Source organism: Cupressus sempervirens, chromosome 1 (genome assembly GCF_028749045.1).
Source record: "Cupressus sempervirens isolate cs-2001-9-10 chromosome 1, ASM2874904v1, whole genome shotgun sequence".
NCBI classification, from domain to species: domain Eukaryota; kingdom Viridiplantae; phylum Streptophyta; class Pinopsida; order Cupressales; family Cupressaceae; genus Cupressus; species Cupressus sempervirens.
In genome coordinates, this window is record NC_143118.1 from 33,802,104 (window position 1) to 33,816,265 (window position 14,162).

The following is a 14,162-nucleotide window of genomic DNA, read 5'->3' on the forward strand; positions in this document are numbered from 1 at the left end:
ATAGAGAGGTGAAAGGAATTGTGAGAAGAAGGAAAAGTATAGTCTATTAAGGTTGTTGCAGAACATTGGTGTCAAAGATTTAGAGGAAAGGACAACATTTACACATCCAGTTGATTAGAATAGAACAAGGAACACAATCAGCAGATCAGATCTAGCAGAGATCAGTTAATAGTAAGAGCAGAACAAGTACCTGAGATCAGCATCAGAGATTGCATTAGATCAGGTGTATTATTCTAATACTCTCATAATTGTATTAGGAACTTGGAAATCCCATGAACTTGGGTAGGTTTAACAACCTTATGTAAATCCTTTAACATGGTGGCATTCTAAGTTGAATGTTCTTAAGTCCTCTAACGAGGCACACTCCTAACAGGGTGTACAAATCCTTTAACAGGGTCGCATTTAATGGTGTGTTGTAGCCTTTAACAAGGCAAACCATCAGAAGTGGTTGAAATCAATTGCTGCAGTAATTTTGTGGGTATCATCCCCACCCCAGTTTTACCTTCTTATTCTTGGAGGGTTTCTAGGTTACCAAAATCTCAAGTGTTATGTGGTGATGCATGCTTGTTTCTCATGATTGTTTAATGTTTATATGCATGCATGTTAATTTCAGTTATATGTTATTAAGGGTTTAAAAGTGGTCAAAAGGCCAGTACTTCTGATTCACCCCCCACCCCCCTCTCAGAAGTATTCTTCTTATTAAAACATTCCAAAAATGTCAAATAATGTTAGAGTAAAGGACATGCTTGAAAGAGAAGCAAATTTATTCTCTTGGAAAATTTAGATTATTACAATTCTTGAAGAATTAAAACTAGAATCTTTTATTGAATCAAACATTCTAATGCCTAACGATGAGGCAGAAAAAGCCACTTGGAAAAGATGAAATAATAAAGGTAGGAAAATCATTGTGGATTCAGTAAAAGATCATATTCTTCCATCCATCTCAAATCTCAAAAAGGCATTTGAAATATTCAAGACAATTGAGGATACATTTGAAATCAACAACTCAAGTAGATTGATTACATTAAAAAATAAACTGATGAATACAAAAATGAATAAAGGAGAAACAATCTCATCCTACTTTAAAAAGATTTCCAAAATTAAAAAATCATCTATCTTCTATTGGATAAGACCAAGAACTATCGATAATAACACTTAGAGGATTACCCATATCTTGGGAAGCATTCATCCAAGTCATCAACAAATCTTCAATACCATCTTTTGATCAACTAAAAATGATTTCACATTAGAAGAATCAAGACTAATTTCTAGAGGGATCATCTCAAATCTGGAGGGAGAAAATCAAGCTCTCTTCTCAGTCTCTAACAACAAAGGTAAAAAGAGGAAATTCAAAGGAAATAAATACAACAAAAAGAAGGAATAATATTTACAAAAGAAATGAATTCTCCAAAGTTAAACATTATAAATGTGAGAAATTCGGGCATACCTTCAAAAATTGTCCATAAAGGGAAAAGAATCTCAGCTTCTTTAGCTGAAACAAAGAAGGATTAAAATCTATTATTCTACCATGTCTTGTCAAGTGATATGAAATCCAACAAAAATGTGTGGATAATAGATAGTGGTGTTGTTGGAAATACAATAGCCCGAAGTAAACATTGGGAGGGGGAGGGGGTAGAATCAACACTTAAAAACTTTTAACCTCTAAAATTATTCACCACATATCCATCTCATAATCTATGCATATAAACTGAAATACCAAATTAAGCATATACATCCATAGCGTGAAAATAAATATTCAACACATGTATGACATATGATATTTGGTTACCCAAAAACCATCCAAGGAGAAGCTAAAATTGGGGTAGGGATGACACCCACAAATCTTCACTATTGCAGTAATAAAGTGTATCCAATGAAGGTTACAATGTTTGACCATGAAACATGATCTACCCTATGAATAGTCTGCCCTATTAAAGGATTACAAAATTGTTAGATCTTACCCTATTAAAGGATGTAAATACCTTGCTAAAAGTGTGCCTAGTAAGAGGACTTTAACTTACAATGAAGGAAGCACCCTGCTAAAGGATTTACAATAGCTTGTTAAGACTACTTTGTTAAGATATTTAACTAATTCACCTATTAAAATGTCTCAACAATGATCCTTTGGTTAGCACTTTATTGCTTGATGTTAGATCACCTCTATACTGATGTGTACTTGATCCTTTATGATTAGATGTACCTCTGTTGTCCTCCAATTCCTTTCCTTTGTTCTCCTTTAACTAATTTTGCAATGTAACTCAATTCATAACACCTTAATCACCATGAATTTTTGTTTGCGCATGCAAACTCTCTTCAATTATCCTTAGCATTCCTTAGAGAGTTTAGGGTTTGTCTTCCTTAAGAAGATCTAGGTGATTTAGGGTTAGGTATGAATCAATAGTAGTGATTCACCCATATTGCCCCTTAAACCTTCCCTTTTTCTGATTGGATGCATGTAATGCATAGGGATTCACAATTAAGATTCGTCCTTATCAATAAAGATCATAAAAAAATACTTAAGTTGGCTCAAAGATGGTTTATATAGTAGTTTGTGTCAATACAAACAACTATGTCAAAATTGTATTACTCGGCATTTGAAGTCCTTGGTTCTCGGTACTAACTATAACTTCAATGTTGTCACTCAATATTTGAATGACTCGACATGCACTACTTGCTTGACACTTGAATCACTTGACACATACTATTTGCTTGACATCTGAGTGGCTCAACACTCACTTTTTACTCAACATGCACTATCTTATATGTTATGCTCAACATATGTTACTTGTTCGACATGAAATAAATGACTTAAGTGTATAAACACTCATTTGACAAAACCAATCTAAGATCAACAAGTGCTTCTCGACATATAACATAATTCAAAGATAAATTTGAAACTTTTTGAAATTATCTCACTGAAGGAGTCACCATTGGAGACAACTCCACCTATATAGTTAAAAGAATTGGGACATATTCTATACAACTAAGGACCAGGGTCACACTAAAATTGAAAGATGTTCTTTTTGTACCAAGCATAAAAAGTGATCTAGTATCCATTTCTAGACTAGTTGATAAAGGGTTTCAAATCACCTTCAATGAAGACAAAGTTTTCTACTGGCCTAAAAACACTAATCTAAAAAATGCTATCACCATAGGGACTAGAGATGGGACCCTATATAAACTATGCAACATTCAAAAGCAAGCTCTCAACCACAAAGTGACAAATTCTAATGAAGTATGGCATAGAAGATTTAGACATATTAGATTTAGTTCACTTCCAAATGTAGAGAAGATTACCACTAAAACACCTAGCCTAAACTCAAAACATATAGGCACATGCAAAGGTTGTGCTTTAGGAAAGAACATTAAAAGACCTTTTCCTCCTAGTGAACACAAGTCTAAATCAGTTCTGGAACTAGTTCACTTTGAATTATGTGGACCTATGCCAACACTTTCTCTAGGAGGTTACTCATACTATGTAATATTCATTGATGATTTATCTAGGAAAACTTGGATCTATTTTCTAAAGGTCAAATAATCAAGTGAGGTTCTATCAAAATTTAAAGAATTCAAAGAAATTGTGGAAAATCAAACATCAAAAAGAATTAAAACCCTAAGATTAGACAAAGGGGGAGAATATACTTCTAAAAATTTCAAAAAAATTGTACCTCTATTGGGATTAAGAGGGAATATATAGTACCTTATAATCCTCAACATAATGGGGTAATAGAAAGAAAAAATAGAGCCATTATTGAAGCAACAAAATTCATGCTTCATGATCAAAACCTACACTTCTCCTTTTGGGCGGAGGCCACCAATATTGTTGTATACATTCAAAACAGATGCTCACACTCAATACTAGAAAATATAACACTTGATGAAGTTTTTACAAGAACTAAACCTCACTTAAGTCATCTTAGATTTTTTAGTTGCCCTATTTATATTCACATACCTAAAGAAAAAAGAACTAAGTTAGAACATGTTGGAAATATATGTGATATGCTAAGTTACTAAGAGGGGAGGGTTGAATCAGTAACCAATACAACTTTAATCCTCTATTAGCAATTAATCCTTCACATGTATTCTGATCTAATCGCATGCATGAGAAACTGAAAACATAAAAGCATGCATAACACTTTGACACACAATTTGGTGACCCAAAAACCTTCCAAATAGAAAGTAAAACTAGGGTGGGGATGATACCCACAATGATCCGAGGGATATTTTCACCAAAAAATTGAAGTGTCTCTAAACTCCAATAATCAGCACCCTGCTAAAGTTCTCAAAATTTTGACTCCAACGCACTTGAACAGGCAAAATCAAAGTCTAGATGACCAAGTTATGGCTAGTCAAAGTTTGATAAAATCAGGAACAGATTCTATAAAAAGGTGAAAAAGTAATCAACTCAAAAGTGGTCAACAATGGGTTTCAAATTAAAGAGCACGTCCAAAGATTTCCTACGACGTTCGTTTCATCGAAAATGGAGTTTGTGTGTGGAAGTTATGACAATTTTAATTTCAGGTTAAAAAGGTAATCCTAATGACATCAACATGACATCATCATGTTGACGTGGCACATTGGGCATTGGGTGGCAAAATATGGTTTGGAAGAGATTCAAACTTCTAACCGCTAGTTACCAAAGTTGGCCGGTATAGTCTTCACAACCTATTGCATGCGATTTTCTATTTAAGGATTACAAGCTATTAATTGGAGGAAAGGTGGGCACCAGTGGGGATTGAACCCCAAACCGGCTACCCACTAAAATTAGTGGGCATTGTTGCACTGTTGATAACACTTAATATATAAGCGGCTTAAAATTTATTTAAGCTTTAACAAACTTCTCGCCATTTATAAATTAAAGTTTATTTGTTATTTTGTTATAATCTTGACCCCTTGAATTGATGTAAAGCCAAATTATAAAAATGGCAAAAGGGGTATTATGAAGGTGTACTTAGTTAAAAGGTCTATTGTTATATATTTTTGTTTTAGCCTATTTTAGGCTAATTTTATGTATAAAAGGGGGGTAGGAGGCCATTTTCAAGGCATGGACATTATTCTGAACATCTAGACAATGAGAAGGAGATTGTGATTTTGGAGACTTGGTGATTATTTCTACACATTAGAGAATATTGTTGCATGTTCTTGAAGGGAATTGTTTCAAATCACTTGTAATTGATTTCTTGGAGTTAATTAGACCAATCCCCCTATTGGAGCTAGACCCAGAGACATAGTCCATACCAGATGAACTCTAAAATCAAATGTGTTGTGTCTCTAGCTCTCTTTTCCCCTTCTGTCATTTCATTTTGTGTTGTTCTTTTATTTCAATTACATTAATTTGATTCAATAATGGTTTTAAAATTAACTTTATGTAATTGGTTAGCATTCTTTGTAATAGTCCTAGATCCTAGTAATCAGATCAAATTTGGTATTAGAGCTCTTGCGTGACTAGTATTGTAGATTTGAATGCTAACAAGATCCAAGTTAAATCAAGGCAAAGGAGACCTTGAAGAATATAATCTTGAGATTAGAAAATGAAGAGCTAATCCACCATTCCAAATGGAAGATAAAGGTGGTGGACAAGGTTCAGAAGATCGAAGTATCTAGAAGACTCCAGAATTTGTAGTCAATGGTAGACATCTTGTTATAGGAAAGAGAAGAAAAGATGCAAAGACGTATAACTCAAAAGGACAAAGGGAAAAAGAAAGGAGATGATCATGATCCTCCAAACACACCTCCCTCTTCTCCTTCTTCCCCCTCTTCTCTTTCTTCTACCCATTCTGAGTCTTCTAATATTTTTAAGGCTGGACATAAGCCTCAAATCAAGTTGGATATAAAGTTTGACTTACCAAAGTATTGTGGGGAGTTAAATGCCGAGAAATTAGATGATTGGATTCAGCAAGTAGAAGTCTACTGTAGAGTTCAAAACCTTGTAGATGATGTTGATATAATTTAGTTAGCCACTCTTCGGTTAGGTGGTATAGCTTTAACCTCGTGGGAGAGTAGGACTCAAGAAGAAACTTCATAGCATGGTAAGTTCAAAATGTCTTGGTCATAATTTGTTAGTGCTTTAAAGAAGCAATTCTATCCCCTAGGTCATATGCAACAATTAATGATGAACTGGCAACATTTTAGGCAAGGGAAAGGTCAACTATCTAGGAGTACACCCATGAATTTCATAAAAAGGCTATTTCATTAAATGTCCCATTGTACACCCAGGATACTTTACTCAAGTATATAGGTGGTCTTCACTCTTACCTAAGACATTCTATTTTGGTTTTGAAACCATGTAATCTGGATGAAATATGTGTACAGGCTACACATTTAGAATCAAGGGGTAAGGGTACTTTCATTGATAAGGTTGATAAGAAGCCATCTAAGCTTGAAGGAAAATCCAAAGACAAAGGGAAGGGAAAAAAGACAACTACAGTAAAGAAAGAGGGTGAAAAACCCACATGTTCACATTGCAAGAAAGAAGGGCATGATGATTGTAAGTGTTGGAAGCTGCACCCAGAAAAAAGGCCAAAGAGATATGGTGGAAATAAAGGCAAACAAAAGACTACTGTTGTAGTTCAACAAGATCTTGGATTTGACTCTAGAGATGAGACAAAAATTGTTGCTGCTAGAATCCAAGGTAAAGGAAAAGGTATATCTCTTTCTCCAGCTACAATTTATTCAAATATAAGTGCAAGCACAAGTAAAGAATCTTCTCCTAAGAATGACAAGAAAAGGAATGAATTATTTCATATTCAAGTGGTCATCAAGTATAATAAAGTTGATACATTATTTGATATGGGTTCTCAAGTTAATTTGATATCTAAGGAAGTTGTTAAGAGGCTTAATATGACTACAACACCTCATCGAAAGCCATATCCTCTTGGATGGGTTTGCAATGATGCGCAGATACAGGTAACCAAGCAATGCAAGTTAAAATCTACTATCACTGCAAACTTTGTAGATGAGGTAGAAACTAATGTAGTCCCTCTAAATATTTGTGGTCTTGTACTTGGGAGTCCCTATTTGTATGACCGACATGCTATCTTCTATAGTGGGGAGAATAAGTATCACCTTTTTAAAGATAAGATTGAATACATTGTAGGAGCACATAAGGTTAAGACTAATCTAGCATTAATTAATGTTGATAAGATAAAAAGGTTAGTCAACTCTAGTAAGAATTTTGTGTTGATGATTGTAAGAGCCAAAGAGGATGAAACATGTGAGGCATTTAAGGGATGTGATCCAAAACATAAAGCTGAATTGGTCAAAGTTGTTTCTGCTTATGATGACTTGTTTCAAGAACTAAAGGGATTGCCTCCTAAGAGAGATACAACATGAGTTCTAGTTACAGCTAGATGCACCACTTCCTAATATCAGCATGTATCATTTATCAGTCTTGTAGAATGAATAAATCAAAAAGCAAGTTCAAGAGCTCATTGAGAAAGGAGTTATATGTCCTAGTACTTCTCCTTGTGGTTCTCCTATTGTGTTGGTTTTAGAGAAAGATGGGACTTGGAGAATGTGCATTAACTATAGGGCTTTGAACAAGATAATGGTAAAGAATAGGTACCCTCTTCTAGGATTGATAATTTACTTGATCAGTTGAAACATGCAATTTATTTCACTACGTTAGACTTACATAGTGGATATCATCAAATAAGAATTGCAAAAAGTGATATTTGGAAAACTGCTTTTAAGACAAAATAGGGACTTTATGAGTGGTTGGTTATGCCACTCAAGCTTTGTAATACACCAGCTATGTTCATGAGAGTCATGAATGATGTCTTTCATCCTTTTATTGATGATTTTGTCATAGTCTATTTAGATGAGATTATTGTATTTAGTAAGTCTTGGGATGATCATGTAATTCATGTAAAGAAAGTACTTGATGTATTGAGAAAAGAAAAACTCTATGTAAAGATGTCAAAATGTGAATTTGCAAAGACATCCTTAGTGTACTTAGGCTATGTCGTAGGAGATGGTCAATTGAAAGTAAACCCTGCGAAGGTTGAATGTATTGTAAAATGGCCTAAGCCAAGTACAATTATAGAAGTCAGGAGCTTTTTAGGTGCAGTCCAATACTAGAGGAAGTTCATTGCGAACTTCTCTTATATTGCATCACTGTTGCATGCACTAACTAGTACCAAGGCAACTTTTTAGTGGGGAGGTCCACAACAGAAGGCTTTCAACACTTTGAAGGAAAAGTTGAGCACTGCACTAGTTCTAGCTTTACCAAATTTACATAAACCATTTGAGATCGAGACAAATGCAAGTGGGTTTGCCATGGGAGCTATACTCATGCAAGGAGGTAAACTAGTCTGCTACCACTTTGAAACCTTTTCAGGAGCAGTAAGTAACTATCCTACTTATGATAAGGAACTTTATGCTTTAGTTTAAAGTGTTAAAAAATGGAAGCACTACTTAATGGGAAAGGAAACTGTAATCCACAGTGATCACCAACCACTTCAATATTTGCACTCACAATCTAAGTTGCAAAAAAGTAGGCACTTTAGGTGGATGGGGTTTCTACAATAGTTTCATTTGGTAATTAAGTACAAGAAAGGTGTCCTTAACAAAGTAGCAAATATGCTCTCCAAGCCTCCTACTAAGAATGCTTTGATAATCCTTCAAAATAGTTCTATGGTTCATGAAAGTTTTCAGGAACAGTATGCTAATGATGAGAACTTTAAGGATATCTATGCAACTTTAATCCAAGGTAAACATGTAGAAGAGAAATATTACTATGTGTAGGATAATTTGTTGTACCACTTGGGAAACTTATGTATTCTTAGAGATGAACAAGCACAGGTAATCTGAGAAGTGCATACCTCTTTGATTGTAGGACATTTTAGGGTAAGTAAAACATTGGCTCAATTGCATAAATTGTGTTATTGGCCTCGTATGCAAGAAATTGTCACTAAGTATATAAAAGGATGTGTAATGTGTGCAACTAGCAAACCAAGTAATAGGAAATTAGGTTTGTACACACCATTACCTGTACCATCCTGTCCATGGGAAAGTGTATCTATGGACTTTGTGGGAGGTTTACCTATGTCCAGGAAGGGCCATGATTATTTGCATGTAGTAGTTAATCAGTTCAACAAAATGTGTATTTTAATGCCTTGTAAAAAGTAGGTCACTACTGAACTGACAACTCATTTGTACTTTCAAAATGTATGGGTTCATTTTGGGTTACCCACTTCTATTGTATCAGATTGAGATTCTCAATTCTTAGGGGAATTTTGGTTGGCATTGTGGGGCCTCATGGATACCAAGTTAAAGGAAAGTACAACCTTCCATTTGTAGACTGATGGGTAGATAGAGGTAGTAAACAGGACAGTTGTACATCTTCTTAAAGGTTACTGCAACAAGCATCCTAAGTTGTGGGATGAAAGCCTTCATTATGTGCAACATGCTTACAACCATGTAGTGCACTCTTCTACAAAGGTCTCCTTTTGAGACTTGCTTCAATTACTTGCCTAAAACACCAATGGATTTTTCTTTTGGGAAGGACGACATTATCGATGGATGCCATGATGCAGAAAGGGCTTTGAAGTTCATCCAGAAAGTCCAAGCAATCCACACAGTTGGAGCAAAACCATGCAAAATATAAGGCTCACCATGATAACCATCACATTGATCACCATTTCCAAGTTGGTGATAGAGTTTGGTTACATATCAGCAAGGAAAGAATGCAAGGTGAAGGAAGGAAGCTCAAGCCTATCAGGTATGGTCCTTTTAAAATCTTGGAAAAGATTGGTAGCAATGCCTTCTGCCTCAATCTTCCTCCATACATGCAAATTTACTCAGTTGTCAATGTTGAGAATCTAAAGTTGTATAAGCCTCCAACGATCTTGGAAGAAGACACCGGCATTCAAATTCCATCAGTTGATGATCTTTCACCAGAGTATATGTCAAAATTGCCAGAAGATGTTATCCTAGACAGGAATGTAAGAACTTCATGAATAGGACCAATTGAATACCTCTGAGTGGGACTAAAGGGGATGCATTCAAGCAAGGCAAGATGGATGGAGATTGGTAAAGTGAGGGAACTATACCCTCACCTATTTTCCAAGTAATCAAACTTTCAGAGGTCTGAAAGATTTTCAGTGGGGAGGCTTGATCGGGGGGATATTTTTGTTAAAAAATTGAAGTATCTCCAAACTCCAATAATCAACACCATGCTAAAGTTCTAAATATTCTGACTCCAACACAACTTGAACGAACAAAATCAAAGTCTAGATGACCAAGTTATGGCCAGCCAAAGTTTGGTCAAATCAAGAACAGAGACTATAAAAAGGTGAAAAGTTAATCAACTCAAAAGTGGTCAACAATGGATTTCAAATTAAAGAGCACGTCAAAAGCTTTCCAATGACATTCGTTTCTTCAAAAACAGAGTCCATGTGTGAAAGTTATGACTATTTGAATTTCAGGTAAAAAGGTAATCTTGATGACATCAACATGACATCATCATGTTGACGTGGCACATTGGGCATCGGGTGGCAAAATATGGTTTGGAAGAGATTCAAACTTCTGACTGCCAATTACCAAAGTTGGCTTGTGGCCATTAGACCACTGATAGTCTTCACAACCTATTGCACGTGATTCTCTATTTAAGAATTACAAGCTGTTAATTGGAGGAAAGGTGGGTGCCAATGGGGGTTGAACCCCCAACCGGCCGCCCACTAAAATTAGTGGGCACCACTGCACTATTGACAACACTTAATATATAAGTGACTTAAAATTTATTTAAGCTTTAACAAACTTCCTGCCATTTCTAAATTAAAGTTTATTTGTTATTTTGTTATAATCTTGACCCCTTGAATTGATGTAAAGCCAAATTATAAAAATGGAAAAAGGGGTATTACGAAGGTGCAATTAGTTAAAAGGTCTATTTTTAAATTTTTTTTTTGTTTGAGCCTATTTTAGGCTAATTTTATGTATAAAAGGGGGGTAGGAGGCCATTTTCAAGGCATGAAAGTGATTCTGAACATCCAGATGATGAGAAGGAGACTGTGATTTTGGAGACTTGGTGATTATTCCTACACATTGGAGCATATTGCTGCATGTGCTTGAAGGGAATTGTTTTAGATCACTTGTAATTGATTTCTTGGAGTTAATCAGATCGGTCCCCTATTGGAGCTAGACTTGGAGACGTTGTCCATACTGGACGAACTCTAAAATCAAATGTGTTGTGTCTCCATCTCTCTTTTCTCCTTCTATCATTTCATTCTGTGTTGTTCTTTTATTTCAATTACATTAATTTGATTCATTAATGGTTTTAAATTAACTTTATGTAATTGGTTAGGATTCTCTGTAATAGTCCTAGATCCTAGTAATCAGATCACACAAGTTTTAGTACTGCAATATAAAGTTGGCCTGTTAAGGCTTACAATGATCACTTCTGATGATCTACCCTGTTAGGAGCAATAAGGACTACTAGGTCCACCTTGTAAAAGGATTTATAAACATACAATGAAGTATGCACTTGATAAAGAGATTTACAAAAGACTATTAGGTCTACCTTATGAAAGGATTTAACTTATCGACCTATTAGGATGAAACAATAGCTGATCTTTGATATACAACTTGGTTTGTTGAATGAGATTCCTTGAGTGTAATAATCACCTTGCTATGATAGATAAATCTTTGCTACTCCTAATACTGCTATAGCCCTCTTAACTCACACTTATGCTCTTATTTGTTTATTACATTACTTCCATATGATATATTAGATGTGATACAATACATTACATATATACCAATCCAATTTACAAATCACAAGGTCAGCCATAGTGTAGAAACTCAGTTTTTGAAGACTAGCTCAGTGAGGTTCTGATACTCAGCATCCACTATTAATGCTCGATATTGTCATGCACTCGGTAGACATAGAAGCTTGGTCCATACTGATCACTTCCAAGTAGTCTTGAACTTAGTTTGCACTAGTGACTCGACAAATACTATGAAACTTGGCATATAAACTGAATCACTTGATTCATATTGCATAGCTCGATTAATGTTATCACTATGAGCTTCGTGCAAATTGAGTCACTTGGTTAACACTGAGTGGCTCAGTTAACACTAGACTCACATCACATCAATTGCAAACTCAGTAAGCACTGCACAACTTGGTTTGCACTAAGGAACTCGATAAACCTTACAAAGCTCATTTTACACTGTTGATCACCATTATAGTAGAAACTGCTCAGTGCAAACTAAATACTGTCCCTTGGACTTGGTAGTAACTACAGAACTCGGTAGATTCTGAAATGCTTGGTTAACACTGTTAACTATACAATATGCTTGGTAGATACTTACAATCTAAATAAGTGTATGTCACTAATAACAAACATGACTGAAATATCAACAATCTCCCCCTTTGGCATTAGTGACAAAAACACTTATTAGTCAAAACTGAATTCAAAATAAATGTCCTTTTAATCATCAGCTTGTGTCTCCAACTCAGTAGAGTGTCCTATTTTTGAGTTTTTTCAAAATTGGTTTTGTAAGAGATGTATCTCTGAGTATCTACACATGTATAATAATATTATAATGCTACCCCATACATAATACATAGTATACTTTACATCTTTTCACATCTAATATATACAGTTTCTCCCCCTTTACATATACTTCCTCTTATAATATACATCTTCTCTACAATATACATCTTCTCCCCTTTTTGACATTAATGCTTTGATGTATGCTATCTATACTATATAGTAAAGCTAAAATATGACAAGAAATTTGCATGTACCTTTAGGATTAGTGCCATAGTCTTATCCCAATTCTCTTGCAACACCTTGTATGTGTGTAATGCAATCTGTACTTCTGTTGATAGTTTTATCATGTGGTATGCAATTGAGAAGTTGTTGTCATGGATGAGTATTTAGGCATGTGCAATATGATTTTGTAATGCATCAATGTGTGGGAGAATCATGCTATGAATGTCTATTAATATAGCTCTTATTTTGGCTTCTTCTCTCAGTAATTCTGCCTGCATATCAGTCAAGAATCTAATCTTTGTGTAGTGGGCAAAGCTATAACTCGGGTCAAGTTGCAACTGTTGTGCACTTGCCTTTAGATCCTCATCAATATTTGATAGTTTTTCTTTAATATCTTTGGCAAAAATTGAAATGTCACAGAGTTTACTAAATAGCAAAAACACATTGTTGCAAGAGGTCTCTAGTGAGCCTAGAATAGTAGATAAATCTACTTGTTGAATATCAATTTGCTAAGCTACTAGTTCCAAAGCTTTATTCTTAGACTTCTTATCAACTCTCTACAACAATTTCTCCTGTCCATTCAAATCATCATTGAATTTCTAGACTACCTCTACTAACTTATTCAAAATTGGTTGAGAAGTGTCAACCTCTATATTTAGTGCCTCAGTTAGGATATTCTTTGCATATTCAATTATCTAAAATTCCTTATTTCTTTCTTCTCTGAGCCTCTGCTGCTTAGCTTTCTTTTGAAGAAGTTCTCAAAAAATATGCATCTGATTAGGATTGAGATTTGAGATGTCCCATGTTGGAATAATAGTCTCTTCATCAAGATCAATATCCTCTTCTTTCTCTTTTACTTTACCCAAAAAATTTGTACTCAATTAAGACTTGGTCTCAACTGTCCTTGCACTTATTATTTGCATACTAGGAATAGAAACAATAGTATAAATGGTAGGACTTGCTGAAAAAGTAGATACTGCACTTATTGTCAAAATACCAATTGATGAAATACCTGGAATAACCAAAACTCATGTAGAGTGAACTGATAACTGCTCAATAGATGAAGTGTTCGCCACTTCTATTAATGAAGTACTGAGCTGGATAGGTGGAAAGATTGATTGAGTGCATGTACTTATAGTGTTTGGCACAATCAATCCTACAATAGCTTTCTTGGGGCTTGATGTTTTCAATATTTGGCTCAAAGAATGAGGAAGTGAGGTTATGACCACTGCAACAATCTTCTCTAGGTTGGTCTCCTTAGTGTTCTACACTTCTTCCTTAGTAGCTTCCTATCCCTGTTCCTCTTCATCATTATCTACATTGTCATAACAAGTTACTTTCATCATCAATTTCTTCATCTCTTTCAACATCATCTTCATCCTTGTCACTTACACTAACTACAAAATCACTTGGCTTGTGAAGAAGATAAATGTTCTTCCATGT